Here is a 20,463-nt window from a genome sequence, read left to right on the forward strand (position 1 = left end):
AATAGAAGTAAAGATTTTCAGAGAAGCTCAAGCACCTTGAATATTCGTTTAACTTCTCACTGGAGTAACGTTATAATGCCTGATTTAACTCTTGTATATTCTTAGGGGCATTATAAACGTTACCTGGTAATTAAATCCTCAGACAAACAAAAGCTAGATCATTGTATAGGATTTAATTTATTGATCTTTGTAGAAATTAGGAACTTTGTTGTTCTTAGATTGTAGCCAGTTTATTTATTTATCGGAGTGTAGCAACAACCCTCGCGGATTTATATATAAATATATATTTCCCCGAATATCTTATGTTCCTCATTTTACTATTCCAAACACTATTCACCTCAAGAACACGGAACCACTAACCGAACTCTAAATTATATATCCGCATTCGAAAGTTTTTTTTTAGTGAGTATCGTATTGAACCCCCCCTTCTACGATACTTCGGGACCTAACAGATATTAATTAAGAAGATGAGAATGAAGAATTTTGATATTATGCACTTATGGCTCTTGAGCAAGGAGAATCATCTTCATCGAAATTAGAGGTACCAACTCTAACTACCATTGATTTAAATACATTCCAATATAAAAAAACTTTTGAAAATATGAGTTTAGAGATGTTTCATATCCACACAAGCATGGTGGAAGCTACCGAGAAAGTTAGTAGACTGTCAAAGACAAATTAGAAGCTTGAGATTGAAAAGCAAGAATTAGAACTGCAGGTTGTTGAGATTGAAACTTTCAAGCAAGAAAATGAATATTTGAAAAACTAGCTCAACTGTGCAAGTGAAATTGAAGCTGTGTTGCGGGAAAAGTTAGAGAATAATAAGGTGAAATTGAAGTCTTTCATAAATCCATCTCAGTTGGTTGGACAATACCATGAGAATAATAAACCATATGCTAATATAGCTATTGGTTTGGACTATGATGCCTTGAATAATAACAAGAAAAATGAAGGTGACAAAGGCAAGGCAATTGTAGATGAAGATGTCCCAGTTATGGTGAGAAAAGTTGATGCACCTTTGTTCAAGGCTTGTGAAGTCAATTTTAGTGAGTTAAGTTGGTCATCAAGCAAGAACTTGCAGATGAAGACAATGAAAACAAAAATGAAGAAACCACTCCTACTACTGAAGTTAAGAAGAAATCCATGGCCAATCAAGTTTCTAAGACACCAATCAAGGAAATCAAGACTGAAAATGCAGGAAAAGAAAAGGAAGAACATGAATGGGAAAATTGGAGTAAACTAGAACAATAACTTTGCATTTGTTGCAGATGCTCCAGGAAACAATGTCAAAAGTATGGCTTAACCAATCACCTAACTTACCTTCATAAAAGGCTGTTAGTGAGCAAAAGTGGGAGCATGCAAATATTGTGGCGCCCTCTGAACCCGGGTCAGAAGTTTGGGGTCCACAACACAAACACAATATATAAACTTGTATAAGAAATGTTATTTGCAATGACCCTGTTTCACATAACCACGGATCGCAACAGGTTAAAGTATGAAAATAAACCACAACTTTAACTTTTATTACAACGTACCAAATCACAACTAATTTAACTTACAACTGATAATAAAATCATTCTTACAATCTTACTATCTCTCTACCGAATGAAGCTCCTGCTAGCTCGATCCAATTTACACTGGAACCTTAGCCCGCACTTTGGACTGAGGAACTTCACTATCATCCATATTCTTTTCAACTGTAAAATATATAAAAGATTCGCAAGGGTGAGCTAACTAGCTCAGCAAGTCACAATGACAATAATTGAGGTTAATCAATGATTCAGAGGAATCAAGTTTATTGCTAAATAATTATTAGAATTGGATATTCAATTTAAGTTTTTAAAACCAAGGTTAGGCTGCTGATCAGTCACGCACTAACCCCGAGCAAAGCACAAAGCACTGCTCCAACTACTGGATCCAAGGCACACATTGGCCTAACTTGACCATTGATATGGTCTGACCACGAATCTGGTCCATATATAAAAAAACTATTCTAAAGTAGTTCAATATGATAAATAATATAATTTGATACAACAAGATCATAATCAATGATGGTTAAACACTTGAATAAAATGTAAGGAAACTCATGGATATCACAAGGGTATATCAAGGTATGTATAAGTAACGGTTTTCAGTCCGTAAAAGATCAGGTATTAGACAAATAATGATTATACAAGGTATAGTTCTTTGATGTTATAAAGAATGGTTGGAGTATAAAAGTTTCAGTGTTTTCAAACAATTTTGTTCCAGTGTTTGGTGTTTGGTAGTTATACATTTGAGGAGTAGTGTCATATTTGTGTGATTTGGTATCTGAAAATCAACAAAGGATGGTTTACGAAAAATTTAAGGCTTATGGCTCAAAGATCAAATAAGGTGATTTGGGTTCAAGGTTGTATGATTCAAAGTACTTAAAATATAAAACAGAGCTATTTTGAATACTTAACAACATTTCACGAGAGAATTTAGAAACATTTGCATTATATCTTGAAAAAGGTTTAAAAGTACTTGCCTAACAGGGCTTTACAACTATTACTGATTGACTCTGAGCCGACTCTGTCGCTCAGACTTTATTGTCTATCCACTAGATCACTCTGGATTCGACCTCAACCTTAAGTCCTTTGATTGGAACCTTACTAAGCTTTTCGACTAACCACCAACTATCTTTCGTCCAATGCCAATTCTCGGGCATTCCGACTAGAACCTACAAGGTCGAAACACCCTAACTCAGATATTCGATTATAATTGACATATCCTCGCTAACAATCTTCCCATGCATTAATAAAACCCGACTCGTAACACATACATTATTGCAATACAGGAATAAGTTAGGATTCACGTCCTCAAAATCAATTCGCCGTTCATTTTCAGAAAATGCGTATACTCATCATTGTATGAAATTAGGGTTATTGGTTTTGGAAAAACGTTTCACTACAACATACAATCAGGTTTTGTATAAAACATACGTATATGTATCTACTTATACTCGCTCGACGTCCCGATAATCCTCGGATACGCTCCCGTATTTCCGTAGTTCAATTTTCCGGAAATCGGACAACGTCCCCTTTGTTTATCGGATTACCCGTCGAAACATCAATCGACGTCAATAACAACAAATCACAATCCAATTTTTCACAGTTCCATAACTATTCATATACGAAACTAATTACATGACTCATTTTATTTATTTTATAAAATTAGGACTCAGAATAAATTCATCACCGTCCACCGTCGACTCGCCGAGGCTCATCGTCGACGGTGATAAAAATTTGTCGGTGCCCGATTAATTTCGGGTTTCCATACAAATTTTCACCGATTAATTATAATTCATCTCCGCACGATAAATTTTATTTCACGAAACCTCAATTCAATTTATTCACTGCAAAAATTAAATCAGTAAAATTCTTAAACACCACCGCGTGTAAACACGCGCACGAACATCATCACATGAACCAGAATAGGACAGGCCGGAAAACAGAAGAGGCAAGCAATACAACCTGGAAGAATCAATCGAATACAACACAATCTAACACCACCGTCATTTAATTGATACACACATACACACATGTATATGTGTGTGTATATCTACCAAACAACAACCGAAGTAGACAAATTGATAAACGGAAACGATGGCTGGGAGAGCTCACCAAAACCGGGAGTGAAACCGGACAAAACCAGGGAAGAAGCACGAAAAATAACGAGAGGGAAGAGAGAACAGTCGAACAGAGAGAGAGGAGAAGTCACCGAAATCGAGCTCCCCTTCCCTTATGTTTCTATGTTTTTGTCTCCTCCTCTGAATTATCTTTGCTTCTTCTGTTTTTCCCTTTTTTTAAAAAAAATATATAATAATAAACCCAATAGTAGCAGGACAACACGTGTTTGTAATAGTATAAAATTTTGACACGTAGCAAAAATGATAAGTATAATCTTCTAGCAGCCCGATGTCGAATCGTTTTTCACGATTTAATAAACAATTTGAGGGTGAGTATAGCTCAAAAGATTACCAAAATAATTTGAAAACTTCCGGAATATTTAAAAAATTAATAAAGCAAAAATTTCCACAATTTTTAAAGCATTTTTTTAAAAAGGCGATTCGTACCCGCATTTCACCATTAACGAACCGAGCTGCACTTAAAACTAATTCAGAAAATTACGAAAATAGTCTTAAAATGTTATAAATATCCCGAAGTTTATAAAAACGTAAATTTTGTAATTTTAAAATATTTTCTGAAACGCAATTTATACCCGCTTTTAACAAATAAAAGAATCAACGCGCGGGTGAAATAAATCCCGAAAATTTCCAAAATCATTTTAAAATTCTCGGAATATTCCAAACTTCAATAAATATGAGTTTCATAATTTTTGAAGAATTCTGGAATTAAATACAGATTTTACAAATAAATGTAATCAGAAAATCATACAGAAATTAAATAATTAATAAAATATTGATTTCTAAATTTTGTAAAATCCCAAAAATAATTATTGAAATTATAAAATTATAAAACTAATTTTAGAGACAATCCAAATATTTATGGATTTAAAATTGTAATAAAAAATACCTTTAAAAATAAAACAGAACAATATAACTCAGTTTTTAACTACACATTCCAATCTTTTACACCAATAAATCATAGACAAATAGTATATATCAACACACGGCTGCCAAAACCAAAACACATATTTTATTTAATTAATACTTCCATAATTACATATTTAAATAATTCAAAAATATACGAGTCGTTATATCCTTCTCTCGTTAAAAAGATTATGTCCTCAGAATCTGGTTTAACTAAACAAGTGATGATATTTGTCAAGCATATCTGACTCTGATTTCCAAGTAGATTCTTCTACTCGAGGATTTCAAACGTATTCACTATAGATATACACTCTTTTCCAAGGACTCGCCTTTAACGATCAAGAATTTGGATCGATCACTATATGTAGAATAAACTTGGACAAGAGTCCATTGGCTCCTAACTAATCGCTTAATTCAAATCAAATACTTATCGCTTTAATATTGACAGGCAAAACACATTATATGTACACACTGTTGCAACGATCATATCAACTTATGAACAACTTTATCTATATTTATTAATACCTCGAATGGTTCATTAATTTTAGGTCTTAACCTGTCCCTTCTACTCAAACTTATCCAGTCTCTTTCAAGATAAAACTTGTACTAACACTACTGGTCCTATTTCTATACTCATATTCTCTCTCAATATAATTTCTCCTTCATTATTTGTCTACTCCGAGCTGCTTCAATCAATATTACTACGCTCTTGGTGTGCTGAATTAACTTAGAATTTAACAACTTTCTTTCTCCCACTTTATCTCAATAAAAATGGGGACCTACACTTGCGTTCACATGAGGCTTGGTAAAGTGGCATTCCAAAGCTGACATTGCTAATAAATGATCATTCCAGTGTTTCCTTAAAACTCAACTTCTCAACATATCTTACATTTTCTCAATTACTTCCGTGCTTTGACTCTCCGTTTAAGGATGATAGGCAGTGCTCGTTTTGAACTTGGTTTCCAAACATTTAAACATCTCTTACTCTTTTCCATCAGTTAAGGCTTGAAAAGTAATCTCATATATTAACGTATTATCACCTTTAGGTATTTGAACTTCAGATCCCACTCTTTTGAATTCGTTTATTAACTCCTCGGTGATCTTAATTACATCCAATCCTTTCTTTCGGTATAAGGCATCTGTTACCATACGGCTTTGCTTAGGTAGTTGTTAATGGATTAATTCAGAATCTTTTGTTAACCTTAGTCAAAATTTCAATCTTGAAGACTCAACGTATAGTTGTTTTCCTTCTGATCTTTGGAGAAAAATCCTTGGGCATTCCACACAGACTTTCTTATTCCTTGAATAGCTGAGGATGTTATTAATAAATACAATTTACTTATCCAAGTACTCCTTATACACCACGTTCCTTGATTCCTTATAGTCACCTGATACACTTGTTATTTCACATAATATCACCAGAGCTTGCAATGCTCTTAACTCACTTTAATCGTAATCTCTGATATGTTCTCAGGTCGGATCTTAAGTTAATCCCCGAGATATAACATACTTCTTGAATTAGGTCTCGTATGTAATCAATTCTTTATAGGGTCTCACTTCTTCTTATTCGCTGTTTTGTTAAACTCCCGATAATCAGTACATACTCTCATAATTTCATTCCTTTTCTCCCTTAACATCACTGGTATACTTCACATTTCGCTTCTTATAAAATCACTTCCTGGGTCTGGCTTATGCACTAGGCCTCCCATACTTCGCCTTAATTCTTTGACATGTTCAACACTTCCTAATCCATTTTGAGATTTCCTTTTTATACTTGGTTATCACTATTTTTCTTTAAATTTCCGTATATCTTGGCATTTCTTCTATAAATTAAATACTTTGTCTCGTGAATTCCCGGTAGAATCTTATTTCTTAATTCTTCTACTTATAGCATCCAAGTACTGGAAGAAATTCTAGGAATATCATGATTGTTCTTCTGGGTGCATAATCTTCCTCTTACTAACTGTTAACATCGTGATCCATTATCTTCCATTGACATCTCCTTACCTTTTCTTTGTAATTCTGATTGAAAGGTCATACGACCTATCCTTGTTGCCTTGGGAGTATATGTCTAACTTTCAACTCCAACTTCTAAAATTCCATAGAAAATTCTTCTGGTACAGTTTCTATGTTCATTCTCTCCTTTTTGCTTATCGCCTGCCTCTACATTTGCTTTTCCTCGTGAGTACATACTTCAAACTTTTATGGTCCATATAGATCTTACACTTTTCTCCATACATATCATGTTTCCCATTCTTTCAAAATAAATATTACTACTGTTAGTCCCAATTGTGAGTAGGATACTTCTGCTCATAAGGTTTCGGTTGTCTGGGTGCATATATAATAACTTTATTGTGCTGCATCAACACACATCCTACTCCCTTATAAGAAGAATCACTATAAATTACCAAATCTCCTTAATACCTTCAAAGTGATAAAGCAGGTACTGTAACCATTCTTTCATTTAACTCCGCAAAACTTTCTTCACCCTTCTCCATTTCATATAAACTTCTTGCTTTTTCTGGTTAGCTTTATCCAAGATATTGCAACTTTCAAGAAATCTTGCACAAATTTCCGATAGTAACCGGCCCATGATAAAACTTCTTACTTTTGTTGGTGTTTTCGGTCTCTTTTCATTCATAGTAACTTTAATTTCTGCTGAATCTCTTTTGATCTTCTCCACATTGACTATTTATGCTAAAAACTATATTTCAAACAATTTCTTTCTTCTCCAACTTCCCAGTTATCATTAAATGCTTTGCATGGTCCTCCGTTGACCTTAAGTATTACACTACAGCTTATCCAGATATTCCTTAAAGATTCTATCCATCAAGTTCAAATATTACTGGTATATTGGTTAATCCAAATGACAATACGAGAACAGTACTTAGTTCTGAAAATTATCTTTGATATATCCATAGGTTTAATCTTCAATTGGTGAAATACCAAGTCTTAAATCAATCTTATAAAAGTACTTTGCTCCTTTCGTTTGATCAAACAAATCATTGGGACGAGGTAACAGATACTTGCTCTTGATAGTAAACTTGTTAAGCTTTCGCTAGTCGACGCATAATCTTATACTTCCATCTTTCTTATTAATAATTAATACAGGTGCACCTTATGAGATACACTGGGTCTAATCGCTTCTTCTTCTAACATCTCTTGCATCTGCTTTGCTAACTTCCTCATTTTAACTGGTGCCATTTTGTGTAAGGCCTTGGTCACTGGCTTCGTCTCAAGTGCTAAGTCAATCGCGAGCTTCATTTCCCTATCTGGAGGAAATGTTGATAACTCATCTGGAAACATATCTTGAAACTCCTTAATTGCTATAAAATCTTCAAATTTTGTTTGCTTCCAACTTTTATGTATCCCATAATCACCATAATGCTCATATCTTGGTCACCGTAATCATCATTAACAAATTCTTTACCTTCTTTCATCTTCTGAACCTCATCACCTTCTCATTTGGCGTCCTCAGAATTATCTTTTCACCATGACGGTCTGTCTGGACATCACGCTTTAATAGTTAATCCATTCCTTAGAGAAATGTCTAATCCTCTTATCTTCCATGATATCAATTCTTCACAACTTATTTCCAGAAATCTCAGTTCCACCATTGGTACTCACTTATTTAACAATTACACGTTCTTGACTTGCTAGTCCTTTAATCACAATCTTATCAATTCAACAGATTAATTCATCTTATCAACAAAACCTTGGGAGCTAAACAATCAAGTTGCTCTCACATCTTTCAATGTTTTAATGCATAAGGTATCTGTAATAACCCCAATTTTTGGAAATTTTTGAAACCCTTGTGAATAGTGATTTTGCAGATTATGCTGAATGAGAAAACTTTTAATGCCACACTATATAGGGGTTCTGTTATGGATATTCTGAGATTTTATTAGTACTCTATATGGTATATAAGTGTATGTAAAGATCGTCAGAATCCAATTCCGAACACTTTGATTTTTTCCGGAAATCCACTAGATACGGAAAGAATTGAGTATAAGGTAACAGGATAAAAAGGATTTAAATTAAAGGATTATAAGAGAGGATCATAAAAGGAATATAATGTATTGAGAAAGGTTAAGGGAACCCAAGTAATAAGATCCCGGATATGATCTCTCAAACGATAAACGAGAACGAAAGATAAGTGAACCGTAAAACAAATAAGTGACCAAGAGACAAGCTTGTACAAGAAGCCAAGGATTGTGACATCATCAAATCACAAGGTGTGGACAAGTGGAAGCATTATGACATGTGCAAGGTGACATAAGCATGACAAAAGGGAAGGAATTGTTGGATGATTATAAACCACACAAAGTTCAAGGTTAGAAAGGTAATTAACCAAAAACAAAACCAAAACAACCTAGCTAGCCAAAACAAATCAAAGCAAACACAAAATTTTTCATTTCTTCAACATTGCTCTCGGCTTTTTCTTCTTTTCAAAGGAAGAAAAATCAAAAATCAAGTTCCAAGCATTGTTAAATCACAAGGTAATTATCTAAGGTTCCTTGTACATAGATATGGATGTCCTATAAGTTTAAGCTTCTAATTCCTGCACAATCTCTTCCATTAATTCAAGGAAGAAGATGGTGAATAGTAACTTTCAAAAAATAACTTTAGTTTTCTTGAATTTTTATGAAAGTTTAAGGTTATACAAGCAAGGATCAAGGTTCTTTAGGCATTCAAAGCTCTTGTGTTGTGTTAAGAAGCTTCAAGGAAGGTATAATCTCTTAACCAAGCTTTGTTATTGAATGTTAAGAGCATAATATGAGTATTATAGTTCATGAGAGGCTTGATGGTTGTGTATGTAGAGATTAGATGGTTTTGGGATGTTTTTGGAGTTGTAAATCTTGGTTGTTGATTAATGAACTTAAGTGTAGTTTAAATTCATGATAAAGAATAGTATAAATTGTTAATGTTGAGTTGTTGGGGCTGTTATGATAAAGTATGGATGGAGTTTTGATTGGGTTGTGATTGTGAGATGATTTGGAGTGGTTTAAAATTGGGTAATCGCGTAAATATAGCCGTCGTAATGCCCGATTTACCGTAGACTGTTTTTGTTCTTAAGATCAGAACCCTTGAACTCACTGTTAGGTTTTGACCATTGCCATGTTTAGATAGTTCATGTTACGAGCTTCGTTTTGATATGTAGTTTGTTTGATTCCGATGTACGGTTTAGGAGAAACGACTATTTTAAGTAACGGCGCTTCGCGACCGAACCATTACCCCTCGCCTTACTTTGCAACATTGGTTAAAGACCTTAAATGACTAATTGGAGTACGAAACATTTATGTAAAGTGGATTAGGCAGTTGATAGGGTACTCGCGAAAGAATCGCTTTAAAATTCTTAATGGTAAATTTATTAAAAATGGTGGAGCCGAGGGTACTCGAGCGACTTAAGTGAATCGTTAAGCGCGAAAGCGAACGTTAGGGCTCTAAGTGGTTAAAGTCTAGTTTCTTAAGTGACCAGGGTTTAATTCCGACTTATGTTGTTGTTTATAGGTTATCGGACCCACTCTAAGCTTAAGTCTATCCGGGAGCACTCATGCAAGTTTTCTATCCGTTATACTGTTGTTGTGATGTATAAATGTATATGCATTGTCTTGTGATAAATGCATGTTGGTTAATTAGCAAATTCTTGCGATATATTGTAGCATGTGATATGGTATATATGCATGCCTGTTTTGTATTCTTGATTATATATCTGTTGGTTCAATGCTTATAGTTGCATAATACCTATGCTAGAAATAAGCAGTATTTGAGTTAACCCTTAGTATAGGGGATCAAAAGGTGAACATATTTCTAAACCGGGAGTCGATGTTCCCGAGTATAATATATATTATATATATATATGGTTATAGTTTTCAAAACTATTAATCGAATAAGGTTATTCGATAACTTTAACTTTATTTTATTTATTGAATATTATTTCGAATATTCATCCGAGGATTTATGACTCCCTTTATTTTATTATTGAATATTATTTCGAATATTCATTCGAGGGCTTATGACTCAGTTTATATTATTTAATGTTTATTAATTGGATATTCATTTGAGGATGTATGACTCCTTTATTTTATTTAATGAATATTATTTATAATATTCATTCGAGGTATTATGACTCCGCTTATTATTTATTAATATTCTTTATTTTATTAAAGAATAATGTTCGATAATCAAACTTACTTTTGATATTCAAATAAAGATATTACTTTCGTATAAGTATATCTTTGATTATTTACTATTCGTTTCAAGTATAAGTTTTCCAACTTCTACCTCAATTATTCTTTATGGGAATATTATTTAAACAATAGTATTCAGATATTTTCTAATATATGGGGACTGATTTACTTTGTTAAATCAGCATTATTCCAAACACTCTTTAAAGTGTTTTCGAGTCTTCAAAATGATTTTTAAAAGTTAGAGCGGATCCCAAAACTCATTTTTATATTAAAATCTTCCTTTTAAAAAGGGGATTTAAATACTCGCTCAAAACCTGAGGGATCCGGCTCTATGGTGTATTTTATATTCGCAACAAGATTGCAATTTTGGTAAATGAATTGATTACTTACCCAATGTTCGGGAAGTAAGTCCATCTATCAAGTCGGCATAAGCAACATGGGCTCAGTGGGCGTCCATGATCGTGTGAGTGGCTCAGTGGGAGTCCATCAAATACATAAGTGGCTGAGTGGCAGTCCAGCATAAGGTCCTATTGCGGCCAGGGTGATGACCATTGGGGAATTCGTCCATCTACTAGTAGAAAAGGTTACTTATTGGTATCTTTGCCTGATAAGCAAGATATCGGGTTTATGCCACAATTCTGTTCCTTCCAAAAATTTATTGGATGTTACAAACTCTGTTCATACTTTACATGACAGAGGTTTTCAGGAGATGTATAAAGAAGATGTATATGTGGATATATATATATATATATATATATATATATATATATATATATCAGAACTTAATGAAGTATATCATAACTTCATTTCCTTCAATAATACTTCAAAGATTTAATCTATTCAAATCTTGTCTTGTAGTCTCATCTATGTGATGAACTTTTGAAACTAATTATAACTTGAACGGTGGTAGTTCAAGTAGTATTTGGAAAAGATATAAGTATATTGGAGTATCTTGTAACTTCATCTTTTAAACTTATATCTAGTTAATGGTTGTCTTATGAATGACAGAGACTTTCAGAAAACGTTGAGACAATGTTAGATATATGAGATCACCTTGCAATGATATTTTTTATACAGTTATAAACTGGAACTTTGTGTATATTATGCATGGAAGAGGACTTCCCATATTTTGAAAAGTATATATGTATATATATACAGAATATTTTACGACTTCATCGCATTAAGATATCAACTTGGTTCATTTCATTTGACCAAGACTTTCATTTGTACTATGAGAAGGCTCATATATTGTTAATCATTATACATAATATTTTGGTGGGCTTGCTGCTCACCCTTGCTTTCTTCTTTCATCACACAACATCAGATAGACAAGATGAACAGGACCAAGCTCCCAATTCGCGAGCGGATAGGAAACGTTCCGCAGCTTCCTATAGGCATTGAAGTCGCTGTAGCTGAGGTGGGAACTACCAATAGACTAGGCTTCAACTTTTGATGTACCAGATTTATGTATATTTATGAATTGTAATAATGGCAAAGAAATGTAAATCTATTCAGAAACCCTTTTAAGGTGTAATGGCATATAATTTTGGAATAAAATGACTCGTGTTACTTTTGGATATTCATCTCTGAGACTATAACTTGTGGTGTGTGTGTGTTTATTGTGGGGTCACAGTACAGAGTAGTTGATTATTTATTAAGATTGGGTGTTATTAAGGGAAATGGAACTCGTGACAACCCGGATCCCCGACCCCGGATTTGGGGGTGTTACAGAAGTGGTATCAGAGCTAAGCGTTATAAACCTCAGAGATGATGTGATGTTAAGATAATAAGTTCACTAAGATAATAAGAACTCTTGCCAAGTTCATAGTCGGGCTACCTAACGTAGTACTGACAGTTAAAACCCTTATGGGAACCCTTATAAATATCGTGATAGAAGCGTAGTTCGTTATCGTATATAGTACTGGGACTCCGAACCCGGAGGTTGAGGAGCAACAGCGCGATGATGTTTTATTACTGATTGGGGATCGGATTATGGATCCAATGGAACACCCTAATGAGGGACCGGATGATATTAATATTGAGGATGTAGCGGTTGAGGATGTGGTCCTAGAAGGGATAGTTGCTGAGGAGGATCCCATGGAGGATCCTGACAAGAATGAATAAAGGACCACTGATGAATTGATGACCATGGTTAGGTCGACTACCAGAGGTAGGATTGGTCGGTCACTACCGGAGGTTCGTTCAAGTTTGAAAAGATAGTAGCCCCCTTTAACGCGGCTTACTCGTAAGACTGAGAAGTTTGAATGGACAGAGAAATGCGAGAACAGCTTTCAAGAACTGAAGCAAAGATTGGTGATGGCCCCTATGATGGCATTGCCGAATGGAAAAGAAGATTTTGTGATTTGTATTGACGCTTCGTATAAAGAATTAGGGTGCTCTTATACAGCACAACAAGGTACTCGCGTACACGTCAAGACAATTGAGGTAATATAAAATTCTATATCCTCACCCATGAGCTTGGGCTCGTGGCAATAGTTTTGCCCTAAAGATTGGAGGCACTGCTTGTATGGAGAGAAGTGCGAGATTTACCTAAGCCATAAGTGCTCTAGTGCATTTTCACGTAGAAAGAGCTCAACATACGCCAGAGGAGGCGGTTAGAGCTAATCAAGAATATTGATTGGGAGATTCTTTATCATTCAGGGAAATCCAATGTGGTGGCTGATGCCCTTAGTAAAAAGGAGAAACTCAAGATGATAATGTCTTTGGGAGAGTTTATGAGAGATTTTGAGAAAATGGAAATAGAAGTGAAGGTAACCGGAGCCAGTACCGAAAAGCTGTTTGAGATTGCAATACAGTGCGAATTATCGGAAAAGAACATATTGTGCCAGAAAAAGTGATGAATGAAGGCAGAGAGCCAACAATTAGATAAAAGATTAATACCGAGAAAAATGATAAGGGAATAATGAGGTATTCCTACAGAATTTGAGTTCCAAACGTTCAAGAGCTTAAAGATGAAATCTTAGATGAAAGCTAGTTTGAGGAATAAGATTTAGAGCAAACCCTGAACGTGATAGTCAGGAAGGTCGCCATCAAGATAGAAGGAACCCATAATATAATGAAGTGGAAAATGAGGATTTAAAATATGTAGGATGACCCCGATTATGGGGAGGATGAGAAAACATTTCATACTGAGAAAACAGAAGTCGAGCAAGATAGGGAGAACTAGGACGGTACTCCTATGGGGCAATTCATGGACCTGTCTAAAAAGAACTTAGACTATTATCCCCAACCACCACCTTGAGGAGACAGTGCGGTGAGAAATTCTTTCAGGACCTTTAAGTCGCTAAGCTCTCAGAGTTCCAAGGAACAAGCTGGCCCAGCCGAGGCAAGGGCCTGGCTAAAGGAAATAGAGGAATCAATTGAGATTCTAAATGATTGACGAACCACAAAAGACTATTTTTGTCACTTACCCTCCTAAGAGAGATACCACCCGCTGGTGAAAGGCCAAGGAAGGCACGGAGCAAGAGATTATAATAAACTGATTTAAGTTCAGTCAATTGTTTTCAGGAAAGTACTTCCCAAGGTTATGGAGATAGTGTAAAAGCTTTAGAGCCAGAACAAAGGCAGACGAGTATGATGAATTATGAATCTAAGTTGTAAAAGTTGTCAAGATTCGTCCTGAGGACATGAATCCAGAATGACGGGATGTTTGAAATCAATGCTTATGTGGTGTTGGTTCGTGAAATAATGATAAGAGAAAGGAAAATAAAAAGAAACTGAAGTGGAAATGAATATAAAGGCAATAGAGTTTGAGGTATGATAAGGGAGTTAGGTGTGAGGAAGTCCTAAAGACTCATAGCAATAGAAATAGAAAGTATGCATTCGTCAGGATGAGGATGATTCACCATGAGTTAAAATTGATGGCTGAGGGCATAAGAGATACATATATTTTATCCCCTGTAAGTTGGGAGGATTCGAGGAAACCTTGAGATAGTTCGAAGGATAAATAATGAGACGCGGATAGACTAAGGAGACAAGGAAGTAAGAAAGTAGGAAAATTGGATGAAGGAAGCGACCTTCAAGAATGTGAAATGTAAGACCGGTGGCTCGATACCCGGAAAGGGAGACGCCAGGTATGAGAGATATCCCAACATTGAGATGACTGTTGGGATAAACAACAAAAGTAAATAAGGAATTATTAAGAAGAAGTTCACGTTGAACACGACCAATATCTTCCAGAACATCCTTGTTATCATTACCAAATTAGGCAAGAGAAGCGGATAACCGTTGTTATCTTTTGGAGGCCATATTGATTGACCCCATTTTGAATACAGATGTTATTGTGAAATTAGGCATATACTATCGAGGCGGGAATGATTGAATAAGACACCCTTGTCAGGGATATATGACTTGATTTATCCATGGAAGGATGTAGGTACCTTTTAAAGGTAGAATTAAGGATAGAACATCGGTAACTTAAAATGAATCCTAGGGGAATGCATAAAGGTTGACATTTCACCCTTAATAGGGACAATATGAGTTTTGACAGTATGATTTGGAAAGGGTTAAGGTAACAACAACCTTTAAGAATCCGTGGAGAATTTTTTCAGAAGTTTATAGACAATGGTTCTAGTATTAGTAAATGGTATTTTGATATGCCCTGTATCTAGGGAATACAGGAGGAACGATTGAAGGATAACCTTAGAGGTTTTACAAGGAGAAAGGAAATATTCGAAATTCTCAAGAATAAAAATGTTGATAAAGGAAATATGACATAATTATAATAATGCCAAGTGGGGCACGTGTTAAACCACGAGAAAGTATGGATCGAACCAGTAAAGGTCGAAATTGTTCAGGGCAATTAGGACCTAAGATAAAAGATGTTCTAAGTATGATTGGGAGTCAGTCGTGACAGTGATTAACCTCTAAAGACTGAGGCAATAACTTATGGAAAAATGGTGATATTTTTTTACTCATCAGCTTTTAAGGAAGACATCTTCACATAAGCAGTGATTGAAATGAGGTAGAAAATTTATTTGGAGGTGGTTAAAATGGCATTGACTGTAAGGAAATTTTACTATCAGAAAAGGCCAAAGAGGTGGCCGACACTTTAAAGGTAAGAGGATAATTATAGGAGCTTGTGCCAGAGGAATACAGTAATAAGGATTAAAGCCGTGAAGGTTGTATTATGGTTTGGAAGATTGACATTCCTTCTGATGACTGTGCAATACCCAACCGTAATAGTAGTTGGTAGAGGTTTAATTCGTGTAATCGCCATGAGCGGGCTATCTATCTCAGAAGATACTATCTTGAGATAAGCCAGGACCATGTTTCAAAAAGGACTAGACGAAACCTTGAGTTAAGTCTTCTATTTAAGGCATACGATTAAGAATGGTATTAACCTGCTATCGTTGCTTTGATTGAAACTCTTCTACAATTTTATCTGCTTCATGTCATGTATGTATGTCAGGATCAGGAGTGTTCTTCATGAATCATGAATGGTGATTATGTTACCTCCTTAGAAGGATTTGATACGACATGTATGGACTCCGTATGGTTAGATATTAAGATTTCATGGAACGTGAATGACGACAGTAGATCAGTAGTGGACCATAGTAATGCAGCAATGATTCTGCGAGTAATGAGCTAATTACAACGTGAGAGTTGTATTGGAATGGATGTTGAGATTGAGTACCACTAATCGGGTCGTGGTAATGTATAAGTTATCATTGATAGACTAATTAAGTAGAGTATCTACCTATTAAATATTTATTCCCTCTTACAAAAAGAGAGTCGTATTACTATATGAGGAAGGTTGCGGTGCAAGCATAGAATTCTAGTAACGATGATGTCTAGAATGAGATCCCAGGTTCGATTTTCGATATCGAGGGAGTTTCAAAGGTGATTGTGTATAAGCTCGAGCAAGAGCATGGGTCTATAGAATGATGGACGGAATAGTAAAAATATTTAGGCATGTGAAATATGATGCTATAATACTTGATGTTGATATAAATATATATATGTTTTGTTCTCCTATGACAAACCTCTAATAGTTCAGAGGTAGATTCCAAGCCAGATATTTTATGGCAATAAAATTTTTACGAATATACAATTCTCTTCAATTCGTTCTTTTCTCTCCTTTTCATTTCATGTAAGCTGAGAAGAACAACCCTTACAGAAGGGGAGGTATTGCCGAATGACTATCTATCTGTGTGATAGAAGCCTAGTAGGATACCATCTATTGTTTAATTGCTTGTCAAGTACTAAAGGCTGGCCACCTTTTGTACTAACTATGCAATAGAACAAGTGTTCATGATTATAGTGATCTCTCAACAAATTCCTTTACTTCTATAGGATTGATCAAATTTTGGAAAATAGAAACATCTGAAAAAGGAGTGGTAATGTTATGGTGGTATTCGGAATGGAAACACATTCGTGATACTAAGGTTGACGTGATTATTAAAAGGCTATAGAACGCTAACGAGCAAAAGTATAACCAGTATAATATTAGGAGCGGAAGGTGATAGCGATTACGAACTGGAAAAGAATGGGTATTGAGAAGCAAAAGCTCTAATGTTAAAAGCTATAATAAGAGTCTGTGCAATAGACTTGAAAGAATTTGGAATGATCACTTAACACGGATTGAGTTTTCTTACGATAATAGATCATATGTCAGTATTGAGATATCGCCTTATGAGATCCTTGAGGGCAGACAATGTCGATCTCCCTTATGTTAGGATGAAGTTGTAGAGCGTAAGATGCTCGGACCCGCAGTAATCCAAAGGATCAAGGATATAATAGATTTTAATCAGATGATGGCTGGTAGTAGCCCAAGATGGGAACACGAAGTATGTTGATTTGACACGAAAGGACAAGGAATAGGAAGTAGGGGACCTAGTGTTGTTATAGGTATTCCCTTGGAAAGGAAGGATGAGGTTCGGAAAGAAAGGGAAGCTAAGTCCACGAATTGTTGGACCCTTGGATATATTAAGACGTATTGGGAAGATAGCATATGAGCTAGCCCTACCCCCGAATATGTAGCAAGTTCATAACGTGTTCCACGTATCAATGTTAAGAAAGTGTAATTCGGATGCCAGATAAATAGGGGCATATGAGCGCATAGACATGCAACCCGACGTAACCTATATGGAGCAACCAGGAAGGGTTATAGAGTAAAAAGGAACAAGTGCATAGGAGAAGGGTTATCAAACTAGGCAGATTTTGGTGGTAGGACCACAATGTGGGAAAATTTACTCGAGAGTTAGAAAGTGAAATGCTAAGAGAGTATCCCTATTCATTTTCTATCTGATTCCGGGACGGAATCCATTTAAGGAGGGGAGACTGTAATAACCCCAATTTTTGGAAATTTTTGAAACCCTTATGAATAGTGATTTTGCAGATTATGCTGAATGAGAAAACTTTTCATGCCACACTATATAGGGGTTCTGTTATGGATATTCTGAGATTTTATTAGTACTCTATATGGTATATAAGTGTATGTAAAGATCGTCAGAATCCAATTCCGAACACGTTGATTTTTCCCGGAAATCCACTAGATACGGAAAGAATTGGGTATAAGGTAACAGGATAAAAAGGATTTAAATTAAAGGATTATAAGAGAGGATCATAAAAGGAATATAATGTATTGAGAAAGGTTAAGGGAACCTAAGTAATAAGATCCCGGATATGATCTCTCAAACGATAAACGAGAACGAAAGATAAGCGAACCGTAAAACAAATAAGTGACCAAGAGACAAGCTTGTACGGGAAGCCAAGGATTGTGACATCATCAAATCACAAGGTGTGGACAAGTGGAAGCATTATGACATGTGCAAGGTGATATAAGCATGATAAAAGGGAAGGAATTGTTGGATGATTGTAAACCACACAAAGTTCAAGGTTAGAAAGGTAATTAACCAAAAACAAAACCAAAACAACCTAGCTAGCCAAAACAAATCAAAGCAAACACAAAAATTTTCATTTCTTCAACATTGCTCTCGGCTTTTTCTTCTTTTCAAAGGAAGAAAAATCAAAAATCAAGTTCCAAGCATTGTTAAATCATAAGGTAATTATCTAAGGTTCCTTGTACATAGATATGGATGTCCTATAAGTTTAAGCTTCTAATTCCTTCACAATCTCTTCCATTAATTCAAGGAAGAAGATGGGGAATAGTAACTTTCAAAAAATAACTTTAGTTTTCTTGAATTTTTATGAAAGTTTAAGGTTATACAAGCAATGATCAAGGTTCTTTAGGCATTCAAAGCTCTTGTGTTGTGTTAAGAAGCTTCAAGGAAGGTATAATCTCTTAACCAAGCTTTGTTATTGAATGTTAAGAGCATAATATGAGTATTATAGTTCATGAGAGGCTTGATGGTTGTGTATGTAGAGATTAGTTGGTTTTGGGATGTTTTTGGAGTTGTAAATCTTGGTTGTTGATTAATGAACTTAAGTGTAGTTTAAATTCATGATAAAGAATAGTATAAATTGTTAATGTTGAGTTTTTGGGGCTGTTATGATAAAGTATGGATGGAGTTTTGATTGGGTTGTGATTGTGGGTTGATTGTGAGATGATTTGGAGTGGTTTAAAATTGGGTAATCGCGTAAACATAGCCGTCGTAATGCCCGATTTACCGTAGACTGTTTTTGTTCTTAAGATTAGAACCCTTGAACTCGCTGTTAGGTTTTGACCATTGCCATTTTTAGATAGTTCATGTTACGAGATTCGTTTTGATATGTAGTTCGTTTGATTCTGATGTACGGTTTAGGAGAAACGACTGTTTTAAGTAACGGCGCTTCGCGACCGAACCATTACCCCTCGCCTTACTTTGCAACATTGGTTAAAGACCTTAAATGACTAATTGGAGTACAAAACATTTATGTAAAGTGGATTAGGCAGTTGATAGGGTACTCGCGAAAGAATCGATTTAAAATTCTTAATGGTAAATTTATTAAAAATGTTGGAGCCGAGGGTACTCGAGCGACTTAAGTGAATCGTTAAGCGCGAAAGCGAACGTTAGGGCTCTAATTGGTTAAAGTCTAGTTTCTTAAGTGACCGGGGGTTAATTCCGACTTATGTTGTTGTTTATAGGTTATCGGACCCACTCTAAGCTTAAGTCTATCCGGGAGCACTCAGGCAAGTTTTCTATCCGTTATACTGTTGTTGTGATGTATATATGTATATGCATTGTCTTGTGATAAATGCATGTTGGTTAATTAGCAAATTCTTGCGATATATTGTAGCATGTGATATGGTATATATGCATGCCTGTTTCGTATTCTTGATTATATATATGTTGGTTCAATGCTTATAGTTGCATAATACCTATGCTAGAAATAAGCAGTATTTGAGTTTACCCTTAGTATAGGGGATCAAAAGGTGAACATATTTCTAAACCGGGAGTCGATGTTCCCGAGTATAATATATATATTATATATATATATGGTTATAGTTTTCAAAACTATTAATCGAATAAGGTTATTCGATAACTTTAACTTTATTTTATTTATTGAATATTATTTCGAATATTCATCCGAGGATTTATGACTCCCTTTATTTTATTATTGAATATTATTTCGAATATTCATTCGAGGGCTTATGACTCAGTTTATATTATTTAATGTTTATTAATTGGATATTCATTTGAGGATGTATGACTCCTTTATTTTATTTAATGAATATTATTTATAATATTCATTCGAGGTATTATGACTCCGCTTATTATTTATTAATATTCTTTA

This window comes from Apium graveolens, chromosome 9 (genome assembly GCF_009905375.1).
Source record: "Apium graveolens cultivar Ventura chromosome 9, ASM990537v1, whole genome shotgun sequence".
NCBI classification, from domain to species: Eukaryota; Viridiplantae; Streptophyta; class Magnoliopsida; order Apiales; family Apiaceae; genus Apium; species Apium graveolens.